This window comes from Leptidea sinapis, chromosome 45 (assembly GCF_905404315.1).
Source record: "Leptidea sinapis chromosome 45, ilLepSina1.1, whole genome shotgun sequence".
NCBI lineage: Eukaryota > Metazoa > Arthropoda > Insecta > Lepidoptera > Pieridae > Leptidea > Leptidea sinapis.
Window position 1 is genome coordinate 1,445,578 of NC_066309.1, and position 17,887 is coordinate 1,463,464.

The 17,887-nt window shown below is 33.8% G+C and overlaps 2 protein-coding genes across 2 annotated transcripts in view; both read right to left on the minus strand.

Moving 5' to 3' along the window:
* LOC126977510 (uncharacterized) overlaps positions 1-4,862 on the minus strand; it is a 210,417-nt gene extending 205,555 nt beyond the window's left edge. Inside the window, exon 1 of the mRNA XM_050826361.1 lies at positions 4,857-4,862. The gene's annotated coding sequence lies outside the window, so the exon portion shown is untranslated. The remainder of the gene's footprint in view (positions 1-4,856) is intronic.
* LOC126977492 (runt-related transcription factor 3) overlaps positions 1-17,887 on the minus strand; it is a 94,802-nt gene that overhangs the window by 57,307 nt on the left and 19,608 nt on the right. The gene's annotated exons all lie outside the window — the stretch shown is intronic.

Consider the following 17,887-nt stretch of genomic DNA (forward strand, 5'->3'; position numbering starts at 1 on the left):
TCTTCCGCCGCTTCTTCTCTCTCAAAGCGCCATTTGTTTCCGAAGCGGTAGTAGTTTCTAGTAATGATTAAAAATGATATCAAAAAGAATTCTAAAGGAATCAATTTTGAGAAAAAAAAAATATCGACAAGCAGCTGGTTGTAGACGAAGCCGCGGGCAATTGTAAGTTGTTAATAATGTTTGAAAGCTATAGCTTTTCCCCTTTCGTTGAGACGGAGGCCGTGTTTGCGAACTTGATATGTCGAAAGCATGTTTAACTTAATTTCTACAAGGGGCGCGCCCTACCATGTCTTTTTACTGCCTCACGCTGTTTGCTTTGATTCCGTCCCGATAAAGGTTGCAAGAGATATTTTTAACATCAAATTTAATGTAACGGTTTACGATACCAAGTTTTGTTTAACGCAATAAAATATTTTTATGTTACTGTGGATTTGTTTTGACAGATACACAATAGAAGGTATTTGGAATGATTATTAGACATACCCTTAAGAAGTGGACCAAATGGTGATGATAGGAAACGATATGGTCTACTACTTTTGAAGTGCGCCTATATCTGCCTTGAAGAATGAATGTGTAAACATTACTGTGTTTCGGTCTGAAGGGCGCCGTAGCTAGTGAAATTACTGGGAAAGTGAGACATAACATCGTACGTCTCAAGGTGACGAGCGCAATTGTAGTGCCACTCAGAATTTTTGGATTTTTCAAGAATCCTGAGCGGCAATGCATTGTAATGGGCAAGGCGTATCAATTACCATCAGCTGAACGTCCAAATTCAAATACAAATATTTTTATTCAAAATAGGATTTCAAATCACTTATTGAACGTCAAAAACTACCACCCATTCAAAAGAGACTGCCTCAGACCTGAGAAGAATGGGCGCAAACTCAGCGGGTTTTTTTTAAATATAAAATATGTGAAGTCCCTCTCGTATTGTCCTTTATTTAAAAAAAAATATCCTTAAGAAGTGGACCAAATGATGCAGATAGAAGACGATATGGTCTACTATGAGCACTTAATTTTACTATCTTAGATCTACTACTACTTTTGAAGTTATAGTAATTTTCATCATTTTCCTGAAAATTACAAACTGTATTTTTTTAATTAAGTTAAGAAAACATTCATTAGCTTTGTTTGAAGTTCAGTTTACACAGTTTGATAATAAAACTTCTTTATATTTTAGCTTCTAGGCACTAGAGCATGGATTACTATTTGATTAGAAAGACAGTTGCTTACTTTACAACAACCACATTGTAATTAAATTCATTAATCATTAGATATATTACAATAGGGAGTTTATAAGCGTATTTCATAAGTATATATATATTATATAAGGCATAGAAGGCATTTATTTTCTCAAAATTGATTCCTTTAGAATTATTTTAATGTCATTTCTAATTTACTAGATACTACTACAACTTAGGAAACAAATGGTTCTCTGAGAGAGAAGAAACGGCGCAAGAAACTCTCCCAGAATGGGTTTTTTTGTTATTATAAGCTGTTGCTCGAGACTATGTTTGCTATTTTTTATTCATCACCGGACATTACGTCAAAGGCTAAATTCCATCCACAGCATATTGTGACCTGACTTTCTACAACCGCACGTTTTACGATAAGAAAATTTCTTGCCTCGTAAAGCCAGTTTGTGGCATCCATGACCAGCTGCAGTTTTCCGAAACCGATAGGACTTAGCGAACTGAACATCGATAATTTAGATTTAAGTATATATTTAGTAAAACATCATTTATAATATTTGTGAACAGCAATAAAGACACTTCTTTATATCTTCTTTAATTCTTCTATACTTGTGTTGACAGTGAAGTCCTCCTAAACAGCTGGACCGATTTGAATGGAATTTTCAGTGTGTGTTCAAGTGGATTCGAGGATGGTTTAGATTCACAATAATTGAACTACCTCCTAAACGGCTGGACCGATTTTTCAAATTTAACACGTGTGTACAGGACAACGTCTGTCGGGACCGATAGTTAAGTATAAAATATAAATGACTTACTACATAAGAACAATACGCATAATCTAAATTCAAAAACATTCAGAAAAATTGGAAAATTTTGACAAATTTTATTTGTGTATTAATCCTAGAAGTGAGGGTTATCACTATAAAAACATAACATATTGTTTAGATTTACAAAAGCGACATCTCAAGTCAATTTCCTAATATGCAAATATTGGGATTGAGCAGGTTATCAACCGTAAAGTAAATCCTGTAGATGAAGCCACAACCTGAGAGTTGAACAAAGCAAACAGAATTTTGTAGCGAGGCGGTACTCGAACGGTTAGCTCAGTTGGTTAGAGCACCGGCACGGAACGCCGGAGATCGTGGGTTCGAATCCCGCATCGTTCATAAAATTTTGTTTTTCAAATTTTATTTGTGTATTAATCCTAGATGTGAGGGTTATCACTTTAAAAACATAACATATTGTTCAGAAACATTCGTTCGCATAAAACCACGTCGCTACTTCAAACCTCGCCTGATTTAACAATGGCTTAAGCTCTTAGCTCATGAATAGGCCGGCAATAAAATCTTAGTTCAAAAACAAGGGAAGCCAAGCCATAAATAATAAACCGTGTGGGGCCCTGTAGGTACAAGTGTGTTATGCTCGTTAGCCGACCCTACACCCTTCCACAACAGCGACAATTGGAGTAAAGATACATTATATCCACCATTACTGTTCTATTCCTCTGCCCTTTGCCCTTTCCGACATGTTTTTACAGGCATTACATGTTATGGTAATATCTGGGTATTTGCAGACAATGCTTAATTTCGTAGTGAATTTGTTTAATTGTTGTTTTACCTGTGTAAATTGCGAAATTTTAAATCCCTCCTTAAGATTGGTGATTGGGTAGCGGAAGCTTTAGTGTAGTGTAAGTTATTTAAATAAGGAAATGAAGAAACTTAATATTTTACAAATACAATTGAATAATTCAATCCTTGCTTAAGTTTTTTTGAACTAAGTCAGATGATGAAATTCAGTGTTAAACAAATAAGTCGCTGGCTTAGATAGATAAGGCTTCTTGCTGCTAGATAGCCGATGAAAACAGGCTAGGTTTATTACTTTAGTGTGTGTGAGAAGCTAAGTCTTATACTTGCGATTTGTAGTCACCTTGTGTTAGTGTGCGTGCATTGGTCAAAATAGAGCCTAACTCAATTTTTTCCGACGTTATCACAGCTGTCACAGTCTCTCTAAACGTATTACGGCCGTTCCCAATATACTATCCACAGATAGAGATAAATTACTACCTTCTACTGTCAGTAATTAGCTGTCAATAATCTGAAGCTGTCCCAATATATCCGATAAGTTATTCTTACCGCCTTGTATTGGGACGCGTGAATTGTTTTTTCCATACATCTTTATATCGCTGGTAAGCTATACGTCGTCCCACGGATAAGGTGAGTCACCATCGAAGTTTATTGGGACAGAAAAGTGAACGATAGTTACGATTTTTATTTCAAGTAAGAGATAGACTGAATATTGGGAACGGTCGTTAATGATCTAAGGGCGCTGTTTTTATCTAATAAAAAAAACTCTCTTTTGTTCAAATCTTCAAATAATTATGAATTATGATCTAATTAGGACTTATGTGCGTCATTTAGTAATAATAAAGATAAGTGACACAAGTTATCATTAGTTTTTTAATTAATACTTGAGGACAAGAATCAAAGGTGTTTGATGTCCAAAATGTAAAACTAAAAATAAACAAAACGTTTCAAATCAAAATAAGGAAAGGTCATTCATAAAATGTCCACGTCTGCCAAATAAATTAACTGATGTATTAACTTTGTATATTATTATCTCAAGTAGACCCTTGTCGCACTGTTACTATAACTAAATTATATGTTTATTCTATACGCAATAAATAAATATTTTAGTCTTTATTGGAGGGATTATTCACACGAGTTATTTAATTAGATTTATTTGTAAATTTTTTAGAGTCCTGATTCCTGCCGCCGAATTCCACCTTCGCACGACACGCCACAAGTTAGGATATCATCCCCACCATCTGGATGTGTGGCGGTCCTCCACAGTGCGGTTTTCAAGTTTTCTTCCACGTACTATAAAGCTGTGGAATGAGCTTCCTTGTGCGGTGTTTCCGGGACGATACGACATGGGTACCTTCAAAAAAAGCGCGTACACCTTCCTTAAAGGCCGGCAACGCTCTTGTGATTCCTCTGGTGTTGCAAGAGAATGTGGGCGGCGGTGATCACTTAACACCAGGTGACCCGTACGCTCGTTTGTCCTCCTATTCCATAAAAAAAAATTAAAGTAATATTAGTGTCTTCTTGAGTGTTATCTAACTAATCTAAACAAATATTATAAAGAGGAAACATTTGTGTTTCACACAAAAACTACTGGACCAATTTAGAATATCTTTCACCATTAGAAAGCTCCATCTTTACTGAGTGACATAGGCTATATTACATTTAAAAAAAATAGGGATCCCTAATAAAAATTCAACAATATAACCCAAGGTGTGAATAAAATTGACATAAAAAATCTGTCATCGCGTGCCCTGCGGAAACTATTGATGATAGAACAAAAAAAATGTTCTACAGAATTATAGAATGTATCAATATATCTACAAAAAAGTCTGCGATGCCAACTACTGTAGTTATGTCACTAAAACTATTTTTTTTAATTTTAAAGTTGATATAAGTGCCGTCAATAATCAAAACATATTATGCATACCTCTGTATTAAATTCTTAAAATCGGATATTCCATTTAAAAGATATAACGAAAATAAAATGTGTATCTAAAGAAAATAATGCGTTAATAAAATAATAACTAAGTGAAATAAAACTTATATGTTAACAAAAATAAATCTATAGTCCAACTTCAACCTCGAGATCGGAATCTAAATGAGTGAAACTGCGATGCACTGCTAATAATTATATTAAAATTTATTGGGTTTATGAGTTTATTGTTGTTTAGGATAATATGACAACAGACATGACGAAGTCATTGAAATAGACTCGAAACTTGTAGTGTGACGGCCCCTGTCGCTCAGTGATTAGTGATTGAACCTAAATATTTATATGTTGAATGTGGATGTTTGTTTTCAAGTCATGGCTTTTTATATGTATTAAAATATATCGTTGTCTTGCAACCATATACCACAGACTCTGCCTAGTTTGGGGCAAAATAATTTGCGTAAGTATCTCAAAATTATGATATGTCAGTCCCCAACAAGACAATATAACTTAAACTATAATTTAAATTAACAATTTTAATATTTATACAATTCAATATATTTATTAAGGATCTCCACTTTACACACTCCAAATTTTTGTGAGACATAATTAACTTTAGTCGATACCAACACCGATTAATCGTGAATAAAAACGATTAAAAAAAATATTAATATTACTGCAGAAGAGGCTTATTTATGTCCAAGGCTTGTATGAACTTTCCTAAACTAACGCGCGGAAATTAACTAAACAGCTCTTGCAGCCTCTTAAATTTCAAATGACGTTAAAGTAAGTTCATCACACTCATTGTCTTCACTTGAACTCATTTTGTCAATTACAACTATTCAAAATCAATGACGAACAATGAACAAATATAATTTTTCCTGCATTAAAGTGTTCATTGATATTTTTTTGTTACCAATAAACAGCTTTCTATAATTTACAAGCCAGTTCGAAATTTAAATAAAACCTTTGACAAGTTACCTCCTTGGTTGTTAAATTTCGGACTAAAAGATTGTTCCATTTTTAAATTACATGACAGATATGCTTGCATGTAATGCCAATACAGCAATTTCGATTTAACTTGTAGAAGGTTGTCAAAATAATGCTCAAACCAAGCATGTTTGAGAAATAATTATTTTTGTAAATAGAATTTGGCACAGCACACAGGATTTGAAATAAAACTCCCACTAACAATTTAAATTAAATTTCCGTCCAATCTACAACTTAACCCTTAACAATTGTGTCTTACGAGGACTATAAGGGAATCAATAGCAGATCTGGGGACACAAATTCCTGAGGGCGTCCCGTGAGACGGACATGTATAATGATCGTCGCCCGGCGGACGGTTACAAATAGGTTAGCAAATCTAATATCCGACCCGTCCGGCCCAACGTGGGTATTTAAATATAAGACGGTGAATCGATTCCCCTTCTAACTTTCCATTAGTTATAGAAATGCAAGAGCTATTTTTTACCGACTTCAAAAAAGAGGAGGTTCTCAATTCGATCGATATTTTTTTTTATGTATGTACACTGATTGTACTAAGATTTATGATCCGATTTACGTTATTCTTTTTTAGTTCGATGTGGAATAGGTGCCATTTGTTCCCTTTTTCATAGTTTGGTCCTACTATCCATTTTGTGAACATTTTTTATGAAAATTATTGTTTACGTGGATAAAGTAATTGTAGTTTGTGTACGCTTTTTTTAGTTTTCATTCAGGTTGATTATATATTATTAATATTAACCGACTTCAAAAACTAAAAAGTGTAAAATAACTTAATAAAAATATAAAATTTTACCTTTAATATTAATAAACAAACATACAAACATTTACCTTTAATATTAATAATGTATTTGCTACATATTGATAATTCGAAATCGGTAGCAAGCTGAATGTAGTAGTAGGTACCTACACTCGCCACGCGTGACATTGAGCGGGATAGCGTCGTCTAGAACAAAACAACCCAAGCGAGCAGACATCAATCAAGTTTTATTTTGTTTAGAGCTGTATATGCAACAGGATCTCAGAAAAGGTACGAAATTTTAAAAATATAAAATAATTTTGGGAATCGCGCGATCATCCCCAGAATAAATTTTATTGCTATGTCATTTTATCTTAAAAACAAGTTTCGCTCAGTTCTATGCGGCGAGAAAACGAGAGATTTTGAAATAATATTCTGAAGATAATTGTTTGGGATCGAGTTCACAAACACTCACGTGATAATAACACTCAAATACCTAGTCATCATCAATCTTTAGATCCGTTCCATCGATAAGGAAATACTCACGAGAGCTTGTTCATTATTAGATTGTTGGTTAATTTTAAAAAAGTTTTTATGACATGAAGAAGGAATCTAATTCGATCTATTAGTTGTTATGAATAAGAAAGCATATGAGAAAGCCATTAGTTTTACTTATGGCCTTCTCATGATGGCTTTCTTGAAGGTCCCTAAGCCATACGCTTGGATACTGTGACCTAATAGGTTCACTATGATATATTTATTCACTGCGTGATCGAATCAGAAATGAGGAGATCAGTACAAGAACCAAAGTCACCGTGAAAGGCCAAATGATTGCAAAACCGTTGGGAAAGTTAAAGTCTTCGAGTGGCGACCACGTACCGGAAGACGTAGAGTTGGTAGGCCCCCCTCAAGAAGGACCGACGATCTGGTAAAGATCGCTGGATTACATTGGGCAGCACAGGCCCGATCGGCGTGGAGAACTTTGGAGAAGATATTTGTCCAGCAGTTGATGTCTTCCGGCTTATGATGATGAGGTCCATTATAATATTTTTTTTTTATATAAGAGGGGGGCAAACTGGCAAGAGGCTCGCGGGATAGAGAGGAGTGAGGCAACCACCCATGGACATACGCAACAACAGGTGTATTAAGAAATGCGTTGCCGGCTTTTAAGGTGGGAGTATGCTTTTTTCTTGAAGGTGCATAAGTCGTATCTGTTCGGGAAAACCGCAGCCGGTAGTTGATTCCACAAAGTGGCTGTGCGAGGCAAGAAATTTCTAGCAAAACGCGCGGTTGTGGAATTCCAGGCGTCAACGTGATGCAGTTGGTACTTTGCATGTAATGTCCGGTAGTGGAATTCGGCCGCTGGAATCAACCCGAGCAGACGATCCGGTAGACGATTCAGAGAGAACCCACACCTCTACGCAATGCCAAAGAATCAAGCCGATCGGAGATGACTTGATCGTCGATGATTCGAGCAGCTTTTCGTCAAATGTCTGCGGTCAAATGGAAGAAGCTGGTACTGGGGAGCACCCGCCCAGAGGTGAGAACAGTACTCCATGTGAGGCCGAATTAGCGCCTTATAAAGTTGCAGGCGGTTGCTTTAAGTGAAGTACTGTCTCGCCTTACTGAGTACACCAAGCTTTTTAGAAGCCAGTTTGGCCTTCTCTTCCAAGTGACCACGGAACTGAACGTTGCTCGATATAACAACCAATAATTTAATAATAATAGTTAATTACAACCTTGATGCTACGATCGGCCAAAAAGCTTGTGACCCTTTTGCACAACTTAAGTCTTCAGCCAGTTTCAGGGATGGCAGTTTCGCTATAAGCGCTTTATGCTACACCCATATATAATTTATCACAAATTTTATCCATTAAGCTTAAGTAAAGCGGCGAGCCAAACTATATTTTTGATTGCACCATATTATCATGACACAGAAATGTTAAGTTCATTAATTATCCGCACATGTTTCATTTTTGTTGTGATTATTTAAAATAATTGTTTTCCATGTCATCAATTATAATTTTATAAATGTGAAATTCAATCATTTAATATATTTTTGACGAGAAATATCTCAACTAATAATACAGATACAAGACGGGTACTTTGTCTTACGGCTGTTTTCAATAACCTATCTATCCTTAGTTTAACTTACTAGAGGTAGACAAATCTATCCTTTTACGCTTACTTACATTTCAATAACCTATCGACAGAGAGCATTGGACTATAACTAATAACAAAATATTTTGGACATAACTATAGATAGATAAGATCTTGTCGGTGATAGCAATCTATCCATAACTAGATGTACTTTACTGAAAACGGCCGTTAAAAACAACTGGAACGATAATTCTTACAGAAAAAATGTATTCGTGTGCTTGCAAATATTAAACAAAGAGAAAGCTGCAAACCTCATTTTCATAAACTAAATATTCTTACATTACCGTACACATATATATTCGAAATATGTAAGTTTGTAAGAAAACACCCAAATCTAAACACGAAAATCATAGACGTGCCTCGGCACAACACACCTCGCTATAAAAATAATCTTATGCAAACTAACTCTAAATTAACATTACACAGTTCCGGTCCCTACCCAATGTCAGTTAAAATTTATAAGTTACCAGAACACTTAAAAGCCGAAACCAATATTAAAAAAATCATAAGCTCTTTGAAAAAGTTACTTTTGGAAAAAAGAAGTATATTTGAATGTCTGCCCCTCTGTCGTTCATTGCTATGCCTTATTACGATGCATGTGATAATTATTTAGAACGACAATTTTGTTTAGTAACTAAGTCGCATGTAACGCAATTTAATTAAGTAAATAAATAAATCAATCAAAGCTTAGCATATTGTCAGCTCACTAGTATTTTCGTCACTTTAAATTTAGTTTACACCGGGACAGTACACAGCAGCCAAAGATGGGCACAACCATAGATTTACAATACACTAGCGTATATACAAAGTAAGCGCGCGAGAGATAAGAACATCTCTAACGGAGATACAGCAAGCTGGATAAGCAAAATATAGTAAGCAAATCTATTATTACTGTAACAGATTTTTATTGACAAATCGTAAACAGTCAGCTACGCTCAGAATCAGGTCCTTAATATTTTGAATATTAACCCCCTTATTCATAATGGTCCGCTAACTTAAAACAGCCGATAAGGAGTGTTTTTTCTCATTCTGACTTAGGTCAATAAAAGAAGACAGAACGAGAATTAGCAATGCTTTAAGTTAGCAGACTATTATGAATAAGGGGGTAAATCATTAGCTTATTATCGGACTGTTAGGTCGTCTATACTTTAGTATATTCTAAGGCCCTTCACACACGCCAGCTATAATGTACACACCATTTTCACATCGTCATATCTTAAGATACGGAGCTATTCGAAAATATACATTTATATTTCGATAAATCTTTAAAAATCTCTACACAAAGTCGGGTCGTATACCAATGTAATGAAGAGAAAGATTCAATATAGTAATATATTGAATCTTTCTCTCTGTTGTGTGTGTGATACATTAAGATAATTTAAAGCTATACGTCCCGGAATTTAATAATATACAATATATCTTCCGTGGGTAAAGCCCTTTAGTCTAGTTACACTATGACACAATGAAGTGACGTTTTTTGATAACGCCAAGTGATCTTGCCTTTACCTACCTTCAGAAAAGCGCGTAAGCGTTCTAAAATGCCGGCAACGCTCATGTGATTCCTTTGGTAATTCAGGAGAATGTGGGCGGCGGTGATCACTTAGTTGGTCAGTAAACCTACCCACTGAGCTAAAGCTGAATATGTTTGCTTCCGAGTCGTGGATTTGTGGATATATTTATGTATGTTTAAGTAAGTTTGTTGTATTAAATATATACTTGTCTTGTACCCTTAGTACAGGTTATACCTAGTTTAGGGCAAGATAATATGTGTAAAAGTGTGTCAATATTATATATTATTATTAAAATAAAACCATTAGTTAAAATATTTAATTGAACCATTGAAATTTAATTTATTACAAATACTTTCATAATTTGCAATTAAGTTTCATAGACATTATGCATGCCCTTTTTATATGAAATTTAAACAAGAAAATACTCTCGGTTGATAAAAAATGTAAGGAATTTTCGCCACATTAGGAAGGGCGCCTCCAATATTGCCAACAATAAACAACAGCAGGCACAATCAAGCAGTTAAATAAAATCGGGAAGAATTCCCCTAATGTCGTGACGTCATTTATTAAAAAGGAGCTGCAGTCCGCGACTTTTCCTGCCTTGGTTACGTTTTGATTGATTATGTATATGATAATAATTGATACACTACTCGTATCAAAACTTGGCAATTGTAAATTGTTTAGATTTTGCAAGAGCGACATCTCAAGTCAATATCCTAATATGCAAATAGGTATGTATTTGGGTTGAGCAGGTTACTGTAAAGTAGATCCTGTAGATGAAGTCACAACCTAAGAGTTGAACAAAACATACAAGATTTATCAACGATACGTCACTCGAACGGTTGGCTCAGTTGGAAAGAGCGCTCGCACGGAACACGAGAGGTCGCGGGTTCGAGTCCCGCATCGTATATAAAATTTTGTTTTCGATTTATTTGTGTAATTAATCCAACAAGTGAGGGTTATCACTTTAAAAACATAAATTGTTTAGGCATAGGTAGTAAGTACTATCGGCTTGAACGCAGTAACGTAGTGTAACGATAATATTCAATATATATTCTTAAACTCGCAGACATGTATAAATAAAGACTCTATGACTCAGAAACATATCATATTCATCACACAAATGTCAATTCCAGAGACTCCAATCCTTAGCTTATAGTACCTACAAGATCCCACCGCTTGATTCTGCAGGTACGTGTATTTTTGATAAAACTAATTTTAAATGAACGTTTAGTGAGTATGCAATGTATTTTATTTTATTTTACTTTTTTTTTTTAATTTTAATACACAATTAAGGGTTATATTTACTATTTACGATAAACCACGAAATCGCTAATATATTGCATACTAAACGCTCATTTAACATTCGTTTTATCAAAAAAACACGTTCCTGCAGAATCGAGCGGTGGGATCTTAGACTATTAGAAGTAGAATTAAAATCAAGAGCTGTAAATATCGTGTGAAATATTATTGTGCATTTTATCAGCTGTTATTTTGACATTAGCTTGTGGTTATGTCAAAAATAGATATTAAATACCATAAAATATTTAGTTATTACTCTGGTATATTTTGTCAAGGCGATATTTTTGTATAATGTACCCATAATAGGTCACTAAGTATAATAACAGTAAAAAAAAATAATTATAAAGACACATAGACTGATGGAAATGAAATTCAATAATAAGATAATAATATATTTCTATGAAATCACACAGAATACATGAACAAAATAATAAATAAATTCATAATAATACCATTGGAATATTATAATGGATATAACATTGTATTGAATCGAAATGCCGGTAATAGTAATGCCGCAGCTATTGCGAGTGTCTGTAGTTTAGTCCAAAACTTATGTCTCACACCAGCAGTTGACATTAGCAAAGCTTCCACAGTGTCCTCCCTTGAACCCTCGTCTCTTGCACTCGGCGTTACAATTCGAAGTATAGTTAACAGCACCCCACACACAGCTGCCAATCAGTTTGTCTGCAGCCACGCCGTTTTGTGGAGACGAAACAATCACCAAAAATGTAAGGCACACCAAAAGCAACATTGAGCGACAATTGTTAACCATATTAACGGTTGTAAAGATTATTTTCACTTTAATAGTACTGAAGTGATTGCAAGCAAACTTCAACTGTACTCGATGCCGTTGTACTCGGTATTTATACATGAGCTGCACTGAGTACATTTACACATGTATTATGTTCAGTTAGTGATATATATATCTGGTCTTTCCATAAGCATTATAACAAGGAAAATATCGCTTTATCTATTTCTATTACATAAAATGTCTATCAATGTAATGTGCGTGAGTAAATTAATTAACAATTAATAATTATATCATTCTTAGATAGTATTATGATTTTCCTCCTTCTTTCCACGTCTTTCTGACAGGCAACTAGTTTGGCGTTCGTATGTGATATCCGGTAGAGCATAGATATCTGAGGTGGATTTCTTTGGAAGGAAATAATTACATGTAATTAGCTATTTATCGAGAGTCCCTATCTTGGAGTTGTTGTGAAGTTACAAAAGGTTTGTATGTTAAAGGTTACAATAACATTAGTGACAGATTAAGAATCGAGCGACCGCCCTCACGCTATTAAATAATGAGTTTAATTGTATTATATTACATTAACGATATTTTATGGAAAAAAGAAGCCCGTTGAGTTTATTGCGCCCGTTCTTCTAAAATTATTAATTATGCATACCTACTTACATATTTAATAAATTTATATACAACACTAGCTGACCCAGCAAACGTTGTATAGCCGATATTAAAATCGCGATACAAAAGTAACTGTTGATCGTAGATGGGTGAAAATTTGAAGTTGTTTGTATTTTTAATGCTGACTCATAATCAAACAAATTTAAAAAAAATGTCAAAAAAATAAAAAAATAACCACCGTGTGGACCTTAAAATTTAGGGGAATGAAAAAAAGATGTTGTCCGATTCTCAGACCTACCCAATATGCACTCAAAATTACATGAGAATTGGTCCAGCCGTTTCGGAGGAGTTCAAAGTTTATCACCATGACACGAGAATTTTATATATTAGATGTAGAACGTATTGACTAGACTAACACATATATTACCGAAGTGTCATGTTGTCCACAAAAATATATATAGCCGACCCGACAGACATTGTTCTGTACATCTAAAATAAATAAAATTGGAGTGTCTGTTCGTAATATCGAAATAACCGTTTTTTACTACATGTATATGAATATATATATATGCGGTACATACACCAAAATAACATTTTTCACAATTTTTATTAATTCTAATAAACTAATTCTATAATATACTCTGTCTAATCTCTGAAATGGCTAGACCGATATTGACAGGACTTTTATTGGCAGGTAGCTGATGTAATAAGGAGTAACTTAGGCTACGTTTATTTAAGATTTTTTTTTAAATAAAGTAATGTTACAATGTCGAAGAAACGGCCCAACTCTTAAAATGATTTATATTGCAAAACATCGTTTTGCCGGGTCAGCAAATAATAAATAAAATACTGTTTTAATGAATTTGTCAATAATATTTCATAACATCAAGTATTACTTCGTAATATATGCTCCCTGTTGTTATAATGAAATTGTTTCACAGCGGAACTGTCAAACCGTGCGTCAATAATTATCACATAGAAAATATGTCCATACAAAACAAAAATTGGAAATAAAAATAATTATGGATCCCAAATCGAATTAAATACTATCTTATATCTCAAGTTGGAATAAACTGCACACCATGAAGTAATCCCCATTAAAATCCGTTCATTAGTTTAGGAGTTCACTGGAAACAAACATCAGGACACTGGATTTATATATATATATATACTAGCTGACCTGACAGACGTTCTGTAGATAATGTTAACACCAGGAACAGACATAAACTGATGATGCCTACTACTCGGCTAAGTCGAGTTAGTAAGTCTTTTGTGGGGCGATGTATATGCTTTTACAACAAGATCCCAGAAAATATTCAAAACAAAAGTATTACGTTATTCAAAAGAATTGTTAAAAAACGTTTGTGTGGTAAAGGTTACTATAACATAAATGACTTTCTTAATGATACCACAGATTGGGAATGGAACGACCGCCCTCAGGCTATTAAATCATAAGTTTAATTGTACAATGTTACTTTGTTACTTTGTAAATGTTACTTTAATTGTAAAACATATTTTTGATGAAAAAAAAAGCCCGCTGAGTTTGTTGCACCCATTCTTCTCAGGCCTGAGGCATTCATTTTGGAATGGGTGGTAGTTTTTTTTGACTTTCAATAAGTAATTTCACATCCTATTTTGAATAAAAATATTTGAATTTTGAATAAAAAACAATACTGTTTTATAGGAATTTGATTTTTTCTCAAAAATCAAATTAGTATTTTTTTTTTTAAAAAAAAATAGTAATCTGTATTGTAATCTGTATAGTAGTCTGTAAATACAGACAACTATTATCATAGAACAGGTAGATAAAAGATAAACATCTCTTTAAACTGTTCTGTGACTATTATATATAGTCACAGTCACATATATAATATCTTAATATATATAAATTACGTGACACGTTGTTTGTCCGCGATGGACTCCTAAACTAATGAACGGATTTTAATGGGGATTACTTCATGGAGTGCAGTTTGGTCCAACTTGAGAGATAAGATAGTATTTAATTCGATTTGGGTCCTATAATTATTTTTATTTCCAATTTTTGTTTTGTATAGACATATTTTCTATGAGAGAATTTAGTGACGTACGGGTTGACAGTTCCGCTGTGAAACAATTTCATTAAAACAACAGGGAGCATTTTTTACGAAATAATTCTTGATGTTTTGAAATATTATTGGCAAATTCCTATTAAACAGTATTTTTTTATTATCTACAGAAACGTCTGTCGGGGCAGCTAGAAGTTTATATTTCAATGAACATGAATAAATGTGTAAACTTGCTTTTAGTATGTTCTGAAATTAATGAATATCAAAAAATTACTAATATCAGAATCAGAAAATACATATTATGACAAAATCGTTTTCGTGTGGTATAACGATACATTACTTAACTTATGCTTGCCATATAATTAAAATGCCGGGTTCGAATCCCGGGAGGTGCAAGCATTTATATGATGAATATGGATGTTTGTTTCCGAGTCATGGATGTTTAAATGTATTTATGTATGTTTAAGTAAGTATATTGTATTAAATATATCATTGTCTTGTAACCCATAACACAAGCTTTATATTATGCTTATCTTGGGGCAAGATAATTTGTGTAAAAAGTGTGTCAATATTATATTATTATTATATATATAAACAATTTATGCACATTACACACATAGTTCTTAGAATTTTGTCAATTTGATACAAGCTGATCTCTGAAACGGCTTAACCGATCTGAATGTACTTTTCACTCCCCTTTTCATACTCGGCATCTTTGCGAGCACTATTATAAATAAAATACTTAAACGGGTAAAAATGAAACTTAAATATAAACGTAGTATATTTTTATTGACACCATATGCACTTTAAAATACAATTATTTGATGTGCTACCAATTTGGTTACAACAGATCAGGAATGATGGTTATACATATAAACAATTTTCAAACTTCACTTGAAGCGAATATTTTCAAATAATCCAGTAATTTTGGGGTAAATTTTAGCGTAAAACTATTTATTTCTGAATCTTATGTTTCACACCAGCAGTTGACATTGGCAAAGCTTCCACAGTGTCCTCCTTTGTGACCTCGTCTCTTACATTCGGCGTTACAGTCCGAAGTATAGTTAACAGCACCCCACACACAGCTGCCAATCAGTTTGTCTGCCGCCACGCCGTTTTGTGGAGACGAAACAATCACCAAAAATGTAAGGCACACCAAAAGCAACATTGAGCGACAATTGTTAACCATATTGACGGTTTTAAAGATTTATTTTTAATAAAAGTTGGTATAATGTAGCTGTGACTAACACAAAATTCGAATGTTTAAATTTTTGGTGACCGCCGTATTTATATGCATGGAACAGCCGCAGGCACTTTATATGGTCGAGTATGCTAATGACTTGGAACAAGGAAAATCCAGCCTACTTATCTTGCTAAAGGGACTTCCCGCGATAACAATGTAAGATTTCCTCATTATTTATTTAATAACAATTCTTAATATGAAACAATTATCATTATAAATATATTAGTACATTCTTAACACGCTTAGATGAATATACGTGTTTAAATAATAATTCAAATTTATATAACTGTTATATCAAATTTGAGTCTGCAGTTGCAAAAAATCAAAACAAAAATAAATGCAATTGACAGCTCGTTCATGATAAGCTTCGGGTTCACATGATGGTAGTTTATGACTCAAACCGTTTTTATCTCAAACTGTTTCAGTTTTCACATAATATCACATACCTACATGTATATTATGCAAACTTTTTCGAATGTGTGGTAGTAGTTCTTGACTTTCAAAAAGTTATTTCATATACCATTTTAAATAAAAATATTCTAATTTGAATTAACTGTATCAGTTGATTCGAATACATGTTCGTTTATCCTCATCTTCTACAAAAATATTTTAGGTAAAAACATGTTATTTATTATTTATTAGTTAGTAGTTAGTTAGTTAGTTAGTTATTTAGTATTTATTAGTCTAACAGCAGGTGAATGTTACGAAGAGCTGTTTAACCTGATTCCTGCCGCCGAATTCCACCTTCGCACGACACGCCACAAGTTAGGATATCATCCTCACCATCTGGATGTGTGGTGGTCCTCCACAGTGCGGTTTTCAAGGAGCTTTCTTCCACATACTATAAAGCTGTGGAATGAACTTCCTTGTGCGGTGTTTCCGGGACGATACGACATGGGTACCTTCAAAAAAAGCGCGTATACCTTCCCTAAAGGCCGGCAACGCTCCTATGATTCCTCTGGTGTTGCAAGAGATTGTGGGCGGAAAAAATAAGGTAGCCATGCCGACCTTTTATGGTCTTTGACAGAACATGCGTTGGTACCAATATCTATCGATAGTATGATACGTACATACGAGTATCACTGATACCTTAGCTTTTGAGGTATCTTGAAAACTACTGACTACTCCACACCCATTTTGTGCAAGTCAATTACTGCAATTATATTTCCCTTATCACTTCGTTTGTTATTGTGGTTTAATAATAACCTCGAAAATTTATTGAATTGCGGAAATTCATAATTATCCAAACGTAGTGAATTCTCGACGCCAAATTCAGGCACGAGGTCTCGTGTCACAATTTGGCGAGTCAACATCTACTGTGGACGCCTCGAGTAAAGGTAAAACACGTATCGAATTTATTGAAGACAAATCTTAGCGGAGTTCACACTTAAGAAAACTCACTACAAATAAATAAACTGTATTCCAAATTTGAATTAAAAAATAAGTTTTGAACTAATAAGAATATCTATAGCCAGACTAGTTATTATAAGGAAATACAACTTTATGTTAAGGTACCATGACTCATCAAATGAAAAAATTGTGTGTATTAATTATTAAGAGCTGCGTTAGCTTCCCTGTTTATATTTTCTTTATATTATATAAAAATTTCGTGTCACGTTGTTTGTTCGTGATGAGCGTCTAAGCTGCAGAACCGCTTTTAAACAAATTTTGAATATTTTGTACATTTTGATGCAATTTGAAGTATAGGATAGTTTTTATTACAGTTCGTGAGCTTAGTAATTTTTTAAATCATAATTTATTTTTGTATGACCAATTATTATTATTATTATATTTTACGATACCTACTTTA